This window comes from Tamandua tetradactyla, chromosome 19 (assembly GCF_023851605.1).
Source record: "Tamandua tetradactyla isolate mTamTet1 chromosome 19, mTamTet1.pri, whole genome shotgun sequence".
Taxonomy (NCBI): domain Eukaryota; kingdom Metazoa; phylum Chordata; class Mammalia; order Pilosa; family Myrmecophagidae; genus Tamandua; species Tamandua tetradactyla.
The window spans coordinates 55,241,885-55,258,655 of record NC_135345.1 but is presented as its reverse complement, the minus strand read 5'-3'; positions in this window follow the sequence as shown (position 1 = coordinate 55,258,655).

The window sequence follows — 16,771 nt, the reverse complement described above, 5'->3', positions numbered from 1 at the left end:
AGAAATGAGACAAAATAAAGTGTCAATGGCTGAGAGATTCCAAACAGAGTTGAGAGGTCATCCTGGAGGTTACTCTTATGCATTAAATAGATATCACCTTGTTAGTCAAGATATAATGGAGAGGCTGGAGGGAACTGCCTGGAAATGTAGAGCTGTGTTCCAGTAGCCATGTTTTTTGAAGATTATTATAATGATATAGCTTTCACAATGTGACTGTGTGATTGTGAAAACCTTGTGTCTGATGGCTCCTTCTACTCAACAGATGAGTAAAACATATGGAATAAAAATAAATAATAGGGGGAACAAATGTTAAAATGAATTTAGTAGATTGAATGCTAGTGATCATTGAAAGGGAGGGGTAAGGGGTATGGTATGTATGAATTTTTTTCTGCTGTTTTTTTCTTTTTCTGAATTGATGCAAATGTTCTAAGAAATGATCATGATGATGAATATGCAACTATGTGATGATATTGTGAATTACTGATTATATATGTAGAATGGAATGATCAAAAGCTAAGAATGTGCTTGTTTGTTGTTATATATATTTTAATTTTAAAAATAAATAAATAAAAATAAAAAAACAACATTATATTTGCACTTGTTTAGCTTTATGGTTTGTAAAACTCTTTCATATAGACTCATTTCTCTGGCTAATGGCACTACTATCATCTTCATATTACTGACAAAGAAATAGAGGCTCTGAGAGGTGGTGACCCTGCTTATAGTCACACAACTGATGAGTAGCCAGGCCCTCCACCCTGAAGTCTTGCCTGGACACGACCCTTTATCAATGACTATTGACTCCCTATTATGCGCCAAGTGGTTTACGGCTATTGTTTTGACCCTTCAACAATTCTATAGAATAGGCATTCTTATTGTCATGTACAATTGAAAAACTCAAGGTACTAAAAGAAGCATCTTCAAAAGGTCCTATTTACAATGGGTTCACACTCATTGGGTTGCAGCTTAAAATTAATAGCATCTTTGTTGGGGTATATAATTCAATCTACCATTATGTGATGTGATGTTTAATTTTATGTGTCAATTTGACTAGATTATAATATCCAGTTGCTTGGTCAAAGACAGACTTAAATGTGAAAGTATTTTGTAGAGTGATTATAATCTACAGTCAGTTCACTTTCAGTAAAGGAGATTACCTCAACAATGTGAGTGTGCCTCATCCAATCTGTTGAAGATTTTAAGAGTAAAGAACTGAGGTTTCTGGAGGAAGAAGAAATTCTGCCTTAAAATGACACCATCTATTCCTGTTCCAGTTTCCAGCCTGCTGGCCTCTCCTACGGATTTTGGACTCAAGATTGCAGCATTAGTCTTACCAGAATTTTCAGCCTGCCCACCTGCCCTACAAATTTTAGACTTGCCAGTCCCCACAATTGTATGAGTCAATTCTTTAAAATGAATTTACACATATGCACACACACACACACACACACACACACCTTCTTGTTGGTTCTGTTTCTCTGGAAAACTTCAGTACAGTGACTCAGCTAGGATTTAAATCCATATCTGTCTTGACTCTAAAACCCAAGCCTTTCCATTCTAATAATTACAATAGCTAACATAATATTAATGAGCACTTACTATTTTCCAGGCACTGTTCTAAGTTCTTTATCTGTACTAACTCATTTAATTTTTGTAGCAAAACTATGAGCTCAATATTGTTAATTTCCCCATTTTACAGATTGAGAAATTATGGCAAAAAGAAGTTAAGTGTCTGGCCCCAAACTTCACAGCTGGTGATGGGTGTTCCTGGGATTTTAATTCAAGCAATTTAAGTCTAAGGCTCATATTTTTTAAACCACTATCATGCACTGCTCTGGAAATATGTCAACTTGCAAATTCAGGGCAGTAGATTTGGCTTAAGAAGGCTTTTAGATAAATCCATTTTTGGTGCCATTCCACACTCTCTCTAGAGTGAATACCACATTCTATATTAGTTCCAGAACTAGCCCAGACCTCCAGGGCCCATTTTGGATCAGAAATAGCTAGGGTCTTGCTGCTGAAAATGAAATTGCTGACTAGTAGTCTCAACATCTACCTGGGAGCTTGTTAGAAAGGCAAAACAAGAGCTCAGTACTCTGCATCTGTACTAATTAGTAGTCAAAATCTGCATGTTAGTAAGATTTCTAGGTAACTCATGTGCACATTAAAGTTTGAAAGCATAGCTCTACATGGGAACTAGATCCTTTAAGCACTTAGTTATGGATCTCAAATACACACGCGAATCCTGGGGAAGCTTGAAAAGGTGCTATACCTGGATCTCTTCCCCAGAGACTGGTTTACTTGCAGCTTGGACATTGAGATTATAAGAAGTAGTTCAAGTGATTTTAAAATGCAGCTAAAAATTGAGAACCACTGCTCATTAGCAGAGCAGTAATCGTGATAGAATGAGTAAAACCAGTGGTTGACTGGGATGGCCTGGAAAGAGTACCCTGATTTTACTCTAATGATCCTTCCTTCCTTTATTTTATTTTGGTCACATATGAAATAAGCCCTTGCTTACCCTGAGGGGAGGAGGCTTCAGATGCAGAGCTAATTATGTTGATCCTCCATGTTGGAAGAGCCCATCTGTCATCCAACTTTGAGACTCAAGTGCTCATCCCACCTTCCCAGAGTGGCAACACCTGTGTCATGAAGGCTTTGTAGCAAGGAAGTGCCATGTTTTACAGTAGATACCCACCATGACCTTGATGCAACTATGTACAATCCTCTGTGCAAGATTTCTAAATACCTCTGTGCCAAAACTTGTGATGGAGTCATAGCCTGTGCTAAAAATGCAAGACACTAGTTGTCAAAGGCAGGTAATTTGTTTATGCTCCTATCTTCACACAACAAAGGAAGTTTCAAGAGGGCTAGGACTTTGCTTCATTTGCTGTGGAATCCTTGGTGCCTGGAAAAATATTCAACATATAGTAGGTTCTTTGTAAGAGTTTGCTGATGAATGATGGAGAGGGAGCTGACAGGTGAGAGGACAGTTATCAAAACCATTTGTTGAGTGTTCTCTTTGTGCCAGGCCCTTTTTAAACATTGCCTCATTTAATCCTCATGACAACCTTAAGAGAGATTCTTGTTTGTTTGTCCAGTGGGATTAAAATAATTCATTCATTGGTAGTTACTTCCTAGTAAGTTGCAGAATCTGAATGCATTCATTCAACAGATGCTTATTAAGTGCTAGACACTGTTCTCTGTGTTTGGGATACATTAGTGAACAAAACAGGCAAAGATCCCTTTCCTTCTTAAACTCAAAAAGGAGAGGCAGACAATAAACAGCATAATAAATAAGCAAAATATACAATTTGTTAGAAAGGTGTTAAGATCTATGGGAAAAAAAGAAAAACTAGGTCAAGGTAGGGGATTAAGAGTGTCAGGGAGGGGTGGGTGGTGGTAGACAAAGACTTGAACAAAGATGTCAAGGAGGTGCTGAAAGTCGGCCATGTGGGTATCTGGGGAGAAGATTCTAGACATAAAAAAACAGCTAGAGCAAAGGCTATACAGAGGGTTACAGTGCCTGCCACCAGGACCACTTCTTCACAACAACAGCCAGGATTTACTGATCACTGACTACAGGCCAAGCACTAGGCTAAATAAAAATTGGCAAACTGTGGTTGTGTGAGATATGAGTGAGAGAGAGAGAGAGAAAATGAAGATGACTAGAGTACATACCCTTCTAGCAAAAGTTATCTTTAGCCAAGGAGCACCCTATGTCATCAGTGAAACATCTTTCAGGAACTAGAGCAGTTCTGGTTCTAAGCAGTTCCTGAAAAACTGAGTCCAACACTTCTTTAATGTGATAGTGTCTACCTTCTTTGACCCATTCCCTTCAGCCCAAAATCATATGGGTCCAATCCAGGCTATACCCTTTGAGGCTCAAGAAATCTGTCACACCAAGGTCCCTGAGTGTTCCTGAAAGACCCAAAACTCTTTCCCAGGACTTTGGGTCTTTCTTCAAAACAATCCTGGTGAGTCAACCTGAGTCTGGCTCTCAAGGGGATATATCCAAGAATGTGTGGGACATTAGACTGCAAGGTGTAGATAGTCTCAGGTACTGAGCACCCATCAGGGCATATAGTTCACAGGTGGGGAATATAAGCTTTCAGAAGACACAGTGGTTTGAAGTATCGAATCTCAGTAATGCACCAATAGCAGATGCAATGATGTTTTAAAGTATCCATTGATGCTCCAGATTTCTCAATTAAAATTCCAGAGGGCCCCCAGGGATCCTGCCCCAGCATATAGATTTTTGTTTTTTTTTGTTTTTTGATAGAGAAGTTGTGGATTCCCATATACCACCCTAGTAACACCTTGTATTGGTATAGAACATTTGTTACATTGATGAAAGCACATTTTTATAATTGTACTATTAACTATAGTCTATGGTTTGATTTAGGATTCATTGTGTTGTGCAATTCCATGGATTTAAAAAAAATTATTCTAATATTATAATTTACAATTCCATCCTTTTAATCATATCTGAGTATATAATTCAATACTGTTAATTACATTCACAGTGTTGTGCTACCATCCTACAATCCATTACTAAAATTTTTCCATCACCCCAAATAGAAACTCTGTACGTTTTAAGCTTCAACTCCCTATTCTCTACCCCCACCTCATCCCCTGATAACCTGTATTCTGCATTTTGACTCTATGAGTTTGCTTATTCTAATTATATTTTTATCAGTGAGATCATACAATATTTGTCTTCTTGTGCCTGGTTTATTTCATTCAACATGATGTCTTCAAGTTTCATTTATGCTGTCATTTGTATTAGAACTTCGTTTCTTTTTATAGCTGAACAATATTCTATTGTGTGTATATAGCATATTTTGTTTATCCATTCATCAGTTGGTGAACACTTGGATTGCTTCCATGTTTTGGCAATTGTGAATAAGCCACTATGGACATTGATGTGCAAGTATGTGTTTGAGTCCTCTAGTATACTGTAATGTCAAACAGGGCTTAATGTAAAAGAGGATTACCTGCAAACTCAGGCCTGTGAGTTCTGTATAATTGATGCTATTGCCCCCATAATTAATAATTCATGAACAAAGATGAGAGGGAGGCAGACAAGACATTGGTTAGACATGCTTGCCTTAATTGTGGCTAAAACTGGTGTCTTAGTTTGTCAAGGCTCCTATGACAAATGTCACACAATGTATTGACTTAAACAATGGGAATTTATAGTTTCTTAGTTTTGGAGGTTGGAGGTCCAAAATTAAGGTCTTTGTAAGCCATGATTTCTCCCAGGCCCACAGCATTCCCGCGCCGTAATCCTTTGGTTCCTTAGCATGCATCTCGGCCTCTGTCATATGGTTTCTCTTTCTGGTTCTACCACTGCTCAGTCACTTGCATCTCTGTCTAGATTTCTTCTCTTTATAAAGATATCAGTCATATGAATTAAGGCCCACCTTGATTCAATTTGGCCTCATCTAAACAGGGATCTTTGAAGATTCTATTCACAAATGAGTCTAACTAATAATAACATCTTTGAATGTCCTTTTTACAAATGAGCTCACACCCATGGGAATGCAGTTAAGGCTGGTATATGTCTTTTGTGGAAGACATGGTTCAATCTCCAGCCCCTGGTTTTTGAATCCCAGATTCCCCACTTACTTAGTCAGGGAACTTTTGGCAAAGTACTAATCTCTCTAAACCTCAGTTCCTTCAACTGTGAAACAAGGACATAGACAGCACCTACCTCACAGGGATGAGAGGTGTCTACAAAGTAGTCCCTGTAAAGTATTGTATCTGGCCCAAATTTAGTACTCAAAAATATTTACAATTTTCATTAAGATTAATAAGGTATATCAGAAAAAGTTTTGAAGTTCTAAAATCCAAAACTGGATCCTCCATTAACTAGCTTATGTCACCTTGGGGAAGTTAATTTTCTGGGCCTCTGTTTCCTCATCTGTAAAATGGCAATAATCTACTCAAATTTTGGTCCACAGCTTGCTGTCAGCCTGTGAACTGTTACTGATCAATGATAAGGAATCTATAGAAATGGATCATATGCATTTAGAGACTTCCATAGCAATTTGACCTAGTAGCTTAAGTTTTTTGAAGCATAATAAAATTTTGGGTCTATATTTTGTCTATCTGAATTCTCTCTCTCTTTTTTTTTTTTTTTTTTTGCATGGGCAGGCACTGGGAATTGAACCCAGGTCTCTGGCAAGGTAGGCAAGAACTCTGCCTGCTGAGCCACTGGGGCCTGCCCCCTATTCTTTTTAATTTCATTATCCCAGTAATTTATTTCACTGAATTTTCAAAAGTGTTAGTCTCTGATGGACTGGGCAAAAAACAACTGGTCCTTTGCCATAGATAGCTTGAGAGTTCTTTTAGACCAGTGCTTCTCCAGTTTTAATATGCAAAGAAATTCCATGGGAACCCTGTTAAAGTGAAGATTCTGATTCAGCAAGTTGTAGGGGTGAGGGGGGGAGGGAAGGGTTGATGGAGAAAGAGGCTGGGGGGAAGTGGTTGAGATTTTGCATTTCTGATAAATTCCTAGTTGATACTGATGCTGCTAGTTCACAGACCACACTTTCAGTGCCAAGACTCCAGACAACTTTTTTGTTGATTTATGTGCTAGCTTTTTTTTTTTTTTTTTTTTTTTACAAAAGTGGATTTATAGCAGCATGAAGAAATTAAGATGACCTCTAAGGTCTTCTAAGCCTGCCATTGCTTTGGGACTTTTACATCCTGTGTTCAATTTATTTTTAAAGCTTTAAGATGATCATTCAGGGATAGTCTCCATGCTGTTCTCCTCTTTCATCCAGAAATTTAGAGGCTAGTTAACCCTACTGGGATTACCAAGGCTGGGATTACCAAGAATTCTTCACTGGACTTTAGGAATGCATTTTTAAATGGTTTTATTCAGGCCAATGATATTTTTTTCAGATAGTTAAAGGAAGCTAAATTTATTCCATTTGGAAAAAGCACTAAACAAACAAAAGGAATAAATGAAGAAGACTCAAGTGAAAAGAGTAATAAACAAGATGACTGCAATAAAAAAACTTAACACAATTGATAATAAATATAAATGGACTGAAAAACCATAATTTTAAAAAATGTTTTAATTGAAATATCTTCACACACCACACAGTCTATCCAACGTATACAGTCACTGGCTCACAATATCATCACATAGTTGTGTATTCAACACCATGATCATTTTTAGAACATTTGCATTACTCCAGAAAAAGAAATAAAAAGAAAAAAAGAAAAACTCATTCATCCCATAACTTTATCCCCCCCTTTTATTGACCTCTGGTTTTGCAATCTTCCCAATTTTTTTACTCCTTATACACCTCTATTATTTACTTATTTGTTTGTCCTTATTTTTTTTACTCATCTGTCCATACACTGGATAAAGAGAGCATCAGACACAAGGTTTTCACAATCACATGGTCAAACTGTGAAAGCTATATAGTTACACAATCATCTTCAAGAATCAAGGCTACTGGAATACAGTTCAACAGTTTCAGGCATTTCTTTCTAGATATTCTAATACACTAAAAACTAAAAAGGAATATCTATATAATGCATAAGAATAACCTCCAGAATAACCTCTTGACTCTATTTGAAATCTCTCAGCCTCTGAAACTTTATTTTGTCTCATTTTTCTCTTCCCCCTTTTGGTCAAGAAAGCTTTCTCATTCCCATGATGCTGGGTCCCAGCTCATCCCCAGGAGTCATTTCTCATGTTGCCAGGGAGAGTTACATTCCCAGAAGTCATATCCCACATAGCGGGGAGGGAAGTAAGTTCACCTGCCGAGTTGGCTTAGAGCTATAAAAGAGGTTCTTTTATATATAATTATGCATAAGAATAATTATAAGTAAACTTAGCTTCTTCTTTGCAGAATAAGTTTCAAAGGGCGAACCCCAAGATTGAGGCTCGGCCTATTGAAGTGGTTGTCCCCAGTGCTTGCGAGAGTATCTGGAATACCCCAGGTGAGAAGTTTAATATTTCCTCCTTTCTCCCCAGTCCCTCAAGGGGACTTTGCAAATACTTATTTATTCTCAGGTCAATGATATTTTAGAAAGACAAATTATCCAAACCAGATGAGTGATCACTCCATTATGGTCATTAAATAGTACTAGGCTCTCAAAATAACTAGAAGAGCTGACCAGAGTATAGAGACATAGAAAGAAGTATAGATAAAAGGCATCCAACAAAATGCCTTAAAGTGATTGTATATATGTGGGGGAGAGAGTGAGGTGAGTCAGTCATCATTATTCCCTGCAGGTTCCACTTATGCAATTTGCAGTATAAAAGGACTTTACATAGTTCCAAAGGAGGGAATGGTGCTACTGTAGCTTAAGTAGGGAGAGAAAGTTTGCCTGCCAAGAGATATACCCATAGCATCTGCCTACACTGCCAGAGCCAGAGCAGGTGTGTGATGGTACAGGGGAAAATACATACCCCAGCCTGTCTTCCAGGGTTTTGTTTCTTTTATTGGTGCCTCCTGTTGGCCAAACCATTTGGTGGCCAAATGGCAGGTGACTCTGGTTTTTGTGGCCTGTGGAAGTCAGCCTCCTGGGACACAGAGCAAGGAAGAAAATGGTAGAGAATGGATTCAGAAGGCTACATGGAGAGCTCATATTCTATAACCTGACCTGCCTAATTTGGGTTTCATAAAATTGCAAATGTACAAATACATTTGAAATCATTATCAGGTATTTAAATACCACATCGTTTTGGGACTCCATACTACCGGACATAATGGACAAGAGAGGAGCTGTTAGAGTTGAGTAAGCTCAATCTAGGATGCCTTTCTGGAAGAAATACTTTGAGGTAGGCTGGTAAGGTGCTGAGAGACCTGAATTGGGTGGAAAGAAAGAGAAAAGCACTCAAATGAGGAAATGTCAATGATTTGGAAGGGTGAAAGAGGATACTAGGATACAAAGGTCAAGCAAGCCCTGTGGTCAAGGGCCTCAGGTCCTGATTTGAATGAATTACAGAGAGCAATAGTTCTTGAATATGGATTTGACAAAATGGAGGGAGACAAGATTTTTCTAATAGCTGGGCATTGGGTAAATTAGAAAAAAAAAAGTCACCAGTTATATCTTCCATAGTAAGTTTTTTACATATATCATGTCATTTATGCCTCACAACAATCTAATGTGGATGGTAATATAATCATGTTCATCATTTTATAAATGGAAAAACAGGTTTGGAAAGAAATTGTTTTGCCAAGTATGGTAGACTGTATAATTGTTCAAGAATGTTTTTTTCACACCCAATGGGGCTTCTCTTTATCAGTTCCTCCCTACAATATAGCTTCCTGCAAAAGGAAACTACCCCAAGCTTTGTTGTGTGACTTGCTTTGGCCAATAACATGTAATGAAAGTGACTTTGCAACTTCCAAGCAGAAGTTTTAGTGGCCACTGTATGGTTCCTACATTGTTCTTTTCCTTTTCCATAGAGATTACTCTGTCAGACTGGGTATTAGAGTGAGAGGACCTAGAACAGATTTGTAGCCAGTGTTCCACAGTAGATATGGAAAGAAAGCAAGAAACAAGCCTTTGATATTGTAAGCCTTTGAGATATGGGGGTCATCTATTATTGCAACATAAACTAGCATGTCCTGAATGATAAACCAAAGATATCAATTTCCTCCCAGTTGCTGTATTCAAAGTCCTTTTTTTAGTTTTTATAATACTTTATCAGTATTAATGAGATCTCAATATGAAATATTTTTCATTGTTACTTCTCTTTGTTTTCCTCCTACTTTGTGGCATTTTTTTTGTTTGTTTATGAAACATAACCACATACAAACACAAACATTCTTATTATATGATCATTCCATTCTTGTTATATAGTCAATAACACATAATATCATCAAATAGTTGTATATTCATCATCATGATCATTTCTTAGAACATTTGCATCAATTCAGAAAAAGAAATGAAAAGAAAACAGAAAAAAATTCATACATACCCCTTACCCATCCCTTTCATTGATCACTAGCATTTCAATCTACTAAATTTATTTTAACATTTGTTCCCCTTATTATTTATTTATTTTTAATCCATATGTTTTACTCGTCTGTCAATAAGGTAGATAAAAGAAGCACCAGACACAAGATTTCACAATCACACAGTAACCTTGCAAAAGCTATATCATTATACAATCATCTTCAAGAAACATGGCTACTGGAGCACAGCTCTACATTTTAAGGCAGTTCCCTCCAGCTTCTCCATTACACCTTAAGTAAACAGGTGATATCTATTTAATGCATAAGAATAACCTCCAGGACAACCTCTCGGCTCTGTTTGGAATTTCTCAGCCACTGACATTTATTTTGTCTCATTTCTCTCTTTCCCATTTCGGTCCAGAAGTTTTTCTCAATGCCTTGGTGCTGAGTCCCAGCTCATTCTAGGATTTCTGTCACCCGTTGCCAGGAAGGTCTACACCTCTGGGAGTCATGTCCCATTTAGAGAGGGGGAGAGCAGTGAGTCTGCTTGATGTGTTTGCTGAGAGAGAGAGAGATAGGCCACATCTGAGCAAAAAAAGAGGTTTTCTTGGGGGTGACTCTTAGGACTACTTTTAAGTAGGCTTATATTATCCTTTGCGGGGTTAAGTTTCATGTGAACAACCCCCAAGATTGGGGGCTCAGCCTATTGCTTTGGTTGTCTCCACTGCTTGTGAGAATATCAGGAATTCTCCACTTGGGGAAGCTGAATTTTCCCCTTTTCTCACCATTCCCCAAGGGAACTTTGCAAATACTTTTTTATTCACTGTTCAAATCCATCTGAGATTTATTAAGGCATCACTCTGGACAAACCTACAAAATCTCATGCCCTACTTAAGGTTCCATGTCTTGTGGTGTTCATTTAAGCTGTCCACATAAGTTATATTAGAAAATGCACTAGTCAAAATATAAATTTTGTACCAAATAAACATTTTTTGCTTTAGTCTCACACATAAGTTAAAGTTTTAAAATATGAATTACCATGTATTTTCAACACCCTGCAATATTGGCAATTCTTTGTTCTTCCTCATGCAAAAACATTTTTAAATTTGTGCATTTAGTCACTATCATTTTACACTCTAGGTATTCCTAGATTATACCATCTCAGTCTATATCATCTATCTTTCCTTCTGATTTCATTTGTGCCCCCAGCCCTCCTCCCTCTATCATTCTCACATTCAACTTCATTCAGTGTTCCAACATTACTGTATTATAGTTAGGTAGTATTGTACTATCCATTTCTGAATTTTTACAATCAGTTTGGTTGCACAATCTGTATCCCTTCAGCTCCAATTACCCAATATCTACACTATTTCTATTTCCTGATGGTCTCTGTTACCAACTGAAATTCTCCAAGTTCATTCAAGGTCAGTTCATATCAGTGAGACCATACAGTATTTGTCCTTTTGTTTCTGGCTAATCTCACTCAGCATAATGTCCTTAAGGTCCATCCATGTTGTTAAATACTTCATAACCTTATTCAGTCTTACAGTTGCATAATATTCCATCATATGTACATACCACAGCTTGCTTAGTCACTCATCTGTTGATGGACATTTTGGCTGTTTCGTCTCTTCACAATTGTAAATAATGCTGCTATAAACATTGGTGTGCAAATGTCTGTCAGTGTCCTTGCCCTCTGGCCCTCTAAGTAGGTAAGCAATGGTATTGCCAGGCCATATGGCAATTCTATATGTAGCTTCCTGAGGAACCACCAGACTGCCTTCCATGGCAGTTGCACCATTTGACATTCCCATCAACAGTGGATAAATGTGCCTCTTTCTCCACATCCTCTCCAGCACTTGTCTTTTTCTGTTTTATTGATAATGGCCATTCTGGTGGTGTAAGATGATATCTCATTGTGGTTTTGATTTGTATTTCCCTAATAGCCATGGAAGTTGAGCATCATTTCATGTGCCTTTTGGCCATTTGTATTTCATCTTCTGACAAGTGTCTGTTCATGTCTTTAGCCCATTTTGTAATTGGGTTGTCTGTCCTTTTGTTGTTGAGTTGAACAATCTCTTTATATATTCTGGATACTAGACCTTTATCTGATATATCATTTCCAAATATTGTCTCCCATTGTGTAGGCTGTCTTTTTACTTTCTTGATGAAGTTCTTTGATGCACAAAAGTGTTTAATTTTGAGGAGCTCCCATTTCTTTCTTTCTTTCTTCAGTGCTTGTGCTTTGGGTATAAGGTCTAGGAAACTGCCTCCTATTATAAGATTTTAAAGATATTTCCCTACATTTTCTTCTAACAGTTTTATGGTCTTAGATATAATGTTGAGGTTTTATCCATTTTGAGTTAATTTTTGTAAGAATGTGAGATATAGATCTTCTTTCATTCTTTTGCATGTGAATATACAGTTCTCTAGGCACCATTTATTGAAAAGACTATTCTGTCCCAGGTGAGTTGGCTTGACTGCCTTATCAAAGATCAATTGTCACAGAAGAGAGGGTCTATATCTGAACACTATTCAATTCCATTGGTCAGTATGTCTATCTTTATTTCAGTACCATGCTGTTTTGACCACTGTAGCTTCATAATGTGCCTTACAGTCAGGTATCATGAGACCTCCAACTTCATTTTTCTTTCTCAGGATATTTTTAGCTATTTGGGGGCACCCTGCCCTTCCAGACAAATTTGGGTATTGGTTTTTCTATTTCTGAAAAGTAAGCTTTTGGGATTTTAATTGGTATTGCATTGAATTTGTAAAGCAATTTAGGTAAAATTGACATCTTAACTATATTTAGTCTTCCAATCCATGAACACTGTATACCCTTCCATTTATTTAGGTCTTCTGTGATTACTCTTAACAATTTCTTGTAGTTTTCTTTATATAGGTCTTTTGTCTCTTTAGTTAAATTTATTCGTAAATATTTTATTCTTTTGGTTGCAATTGCGAATGGAATTTTTTTTCTTGATTCCCCCCTCAGATTGTTCATTACTAGTGTATAGAAACACTAAAGATTTTTGAGTGTTGCTCTTGTAACCTGCCACTTTGCTGTACTCATTTATTAGCTGTAGTAGTCTTGCTGTGGATTTTTTGGGGTTTTCAACATATAGTATCATATCATCTGCAAACAGTGAGAGTTTCACTTCTTCCTTTCCAGTTTTGATGCCTTGTATTTCTTTTTCTTGTCTAATTGCTCTGGCTAGAGCTTCCAACACAATTTTTAATAACAATGAAGATAGTGGACATCCTTGTCTTGTCCTAATCTTAGGGGGAAAGTTTTCCATTTTTCCTCATTGAGGATGGATTTAGCTGTGGATTTTTCATATATTCCCTTAATCATATTGAGAAAGTTCCCTTCTAGTCCTGTCTTTTGAAGTGTTTTCAATAAGAAAGGATGTTGGATTTTGTCACATGCCTATTATGCATCAATCGAGATGATCATGTCATTTTTCTGCTTCAATTTGTTGCTATTACATTATGTATTAATTAATTAATCTATTACATTAATTGATTTTCTTATGTTGAACCATCCTTGTGTACCTGAGATGAATCTTACTTGGTCATGGTGTATAATTCTTTTAATGTGCTGCTGGATTTGATTTGCAAGAATTTTGTTGAGGATTTATATTGATTTGAGAGATTGGTCTATAGTTTTCTTTTCTTGTAATATCTTTGTCTGGCTTTGTTATGAGGTTGATGTTGCCTTCATAAAATGAATGAGGTAACTTTCCCTCTTCACTTCTTTTGAAGAGTTTGAGCAGGGTTGGTACTAATTTTTTCTTGAATGTTTGGTAGAATTCACATGCGAAGCCATTTGGTCCTGGACTTTTCTTTTTGGGGAGCTTCTTAATGACTGATTCAATTTCTTCACTTGTGATTCCTTTGTTGGGGTTGTGTATTTCTTCTCAAGTCAATGCTAGTTGTTCATGCTTTTCTAAGAAGTTGTCCATTTCACCTACATTGTCAAGTTTATTAGCATAAAGTTGTTCATAGTATCCTCTCATTACTTCCTTTATTTCTTCAGGGTCAGTGCTTATGTCTCCTCTTCCATTTCTGATTTTATTTATTTGCATCCTCTCCTTCTTTTTGTCAACCTTGCTAAGATTCCATCAATCTTATTGATTTTCTCATAGAACCAGCTTCTAGTTTTGCTGATTTTCTCGATTGTTTTCATGTTCTCATTTTCATTTATTTCTGATCCAGTCTTCATTATTTCTTTCCTTTTGCTTGCTTTGGAGTTACTTTGCTATTCGTTCTCTAGTTCTTCCAAGTGGACAGTTAATTCCTTGATTTTTGCTCTTCCATCTTTTTTGATATAGGCATTTAGGGCAATAAATTTCTCTCTTAGCACTGCCTTTGCTGCATCCCATAAATTTTGACATGTTTAATATGTTGTGTTTTCATTTTTATTTGCCTCAAGATATTTACTGATTTCTCTTGTAATTTCTTCCTTGACCCACTTGTTGTTTAGAAGTGTGCTGTTGAACCTCCATATATTTGTGAATTTTCTGGCACTCTGCCTGTTATTGATTTCCAACTTCATTCCTTTATGATCTGAGAAAGTGTTTTGTATGATTTCAATCTTTTTCAATTTATTGAGACTGCTTTTTGACCCAGCATATGGTCTATCCATGAAAATGATCCATGAGCACTTGAGAAAGAGGTGTATCCTGCTATTGTGGGGTGTAATGTTCTATAAATGTCTGTTAAGTCTAGTTCATTTATTGTATTATTCAAATTCTCTGTTTCTTTATTTATTCTATGTCTAGATGTTCTGTCCATTAGGAGAGTGGGGAACTGAAGTCTCCAACTATTATGATAGATGTGTTTATTTCTCTTTTCAGTGATTGCCTCATGCATTTTGGAGCATTCTGGCTCAGTGCACAAATATTTATGATTGTTATGTCTTCTTGTTGAATTGTTCCTTTCATTAGTGCATAGTGTCCTTCTTTGTCTCTTAACTGTTTTCTGTTTGAAGTCTAATTTGTTGGATATTAGTATAGCTATTTCTGTTCTTTTCTGATTGTTATTTTGCATGAAATATCTTTTCCCAACTTTTCACTTTCAACCTATGTTTATTCTTGGGTCTAATATGCATTTCCTGTAGACAGCATATAGATGGGTCTTGTTTTTTTTCTCCTTCTTTTTTTTATTAGAAGAGTTGTGGGTTTACAGGGCAATCATGCATGAAATACAGGATTACCATATACCAACTTGGTGTGGAACATTTGTTGCAATTGATGATAGCACACTTTTTTCCTGTTCTCTATACAATCAGTAATTCACAATATCATCACATAGTTTCATATTCATCACCATGATCATTTCTTAGAATGTTTGCATCAATTCAGAAAAAGAAATAAAAAGACAACTGAAAAAAAATTCATATGTACCATACCCTTTACCCCCCTCTCTTTTAAAAATTTATTTATTTTTTATTTATTCATAACCACATACATACACACATATAAGAACCACATTCTTATCGTATGATCATTCCGTTCTTGTTATATAATCAATAACTCACACTGTCATCACATAGTTGCATATTCATCATCATGATAATTTCTTAGAACATCTGCATCAATTTAGGAAAAGCAATAAAAAGAAGTCAGAAAAAAATTCGCACATACCATACCCTTACCCCTCCCCTTCACCAATCACCAGATTTCAATCTACTAAATTTATTTTAACATTGTTCCCCCTATTATTTATTTATTTTTAATCCATATGTTTTATTTGTCCATTGATAAGGTAGACAAAAGGAGCATCAGACACAAGGCTCTCACAACCACTCAGTCACACTGCAACAGCCATATCATCATACAATTATCTTCAAGAAACATGGCCACCAGAGCACAGCTCTACATTTTCAGGCAATCTCTCCAGCCTCTCCATTACATCTTGTGAGTCTTGTTTTTAATCCACTCTGCCAATCTATGCCTTTTGATTGGGGAGTTTAATCCATTAACATTTAGTGTTATTATGGTATGGGCAGTACTTTCTTCTAACATTTTGCCTTTTAGAATTTATATGCCATATCTAATTTTTCTTATTTTTATCTTTACTGATAGTCTTTGTTTCTACACTCTTCTCTGCACCTCTCTCTCCTATCTTTTCCTATCTGTCTCTAGTGCTCCCTTTAGTATTTCTTGCAGAGCTGGTCTCTTGGTCACAAATTCTCTCAATGATTTTTTGTCTGAAAATGTTTTAATTTCTCCCTCAGTTTTGAAGGACAATTTTGCTGGATATAGAATTCTTGGTTGGTAGTTTTTCTCTTTTAGTAACAAATACATCATCCTGCTGTCTTCTCACCTCCATGGTTACTACTGAGAAAGGGCTTCCCTTGTATGTGGTGGATTGCTTTTCTCTTGCTGCTTTCAAGATTCTCTCTTACTCTTTGACCTCTGACATTCTGATTAGTAAGCATCTTGGAGTATGTCTATTTGGATCTGTTCTGTTTGGGGTATGCTGCCCTTCTTGGATCTTTAATTTTAAGTCTTCCATAAGAGTTGGGAAATTTTCAGTGACAATCCCTCCATTAGTCTTTCTCCTTTTCCCTTCTCTTCTCCTTCTGGGACACACACAACATGTATATTCATGTACTTCATGTTGTCATTCAACTTCCTGACTCCCTGCTCATATTTTTCCATTCTTTTCCCTATATTTTCTTTTGCTTGTCAGATTTCAGATGTCCCATTCTCCAGTTCACTAATCCTATTGTCCACCTCTTGAAATCTAAAATTGTAGGTTTCCATTGTTTTTTTTCATTTCTTCTACTGTGCCTTTCATTCCCCTAAGTTCTGTGTTGTGTTTTTTCAGAC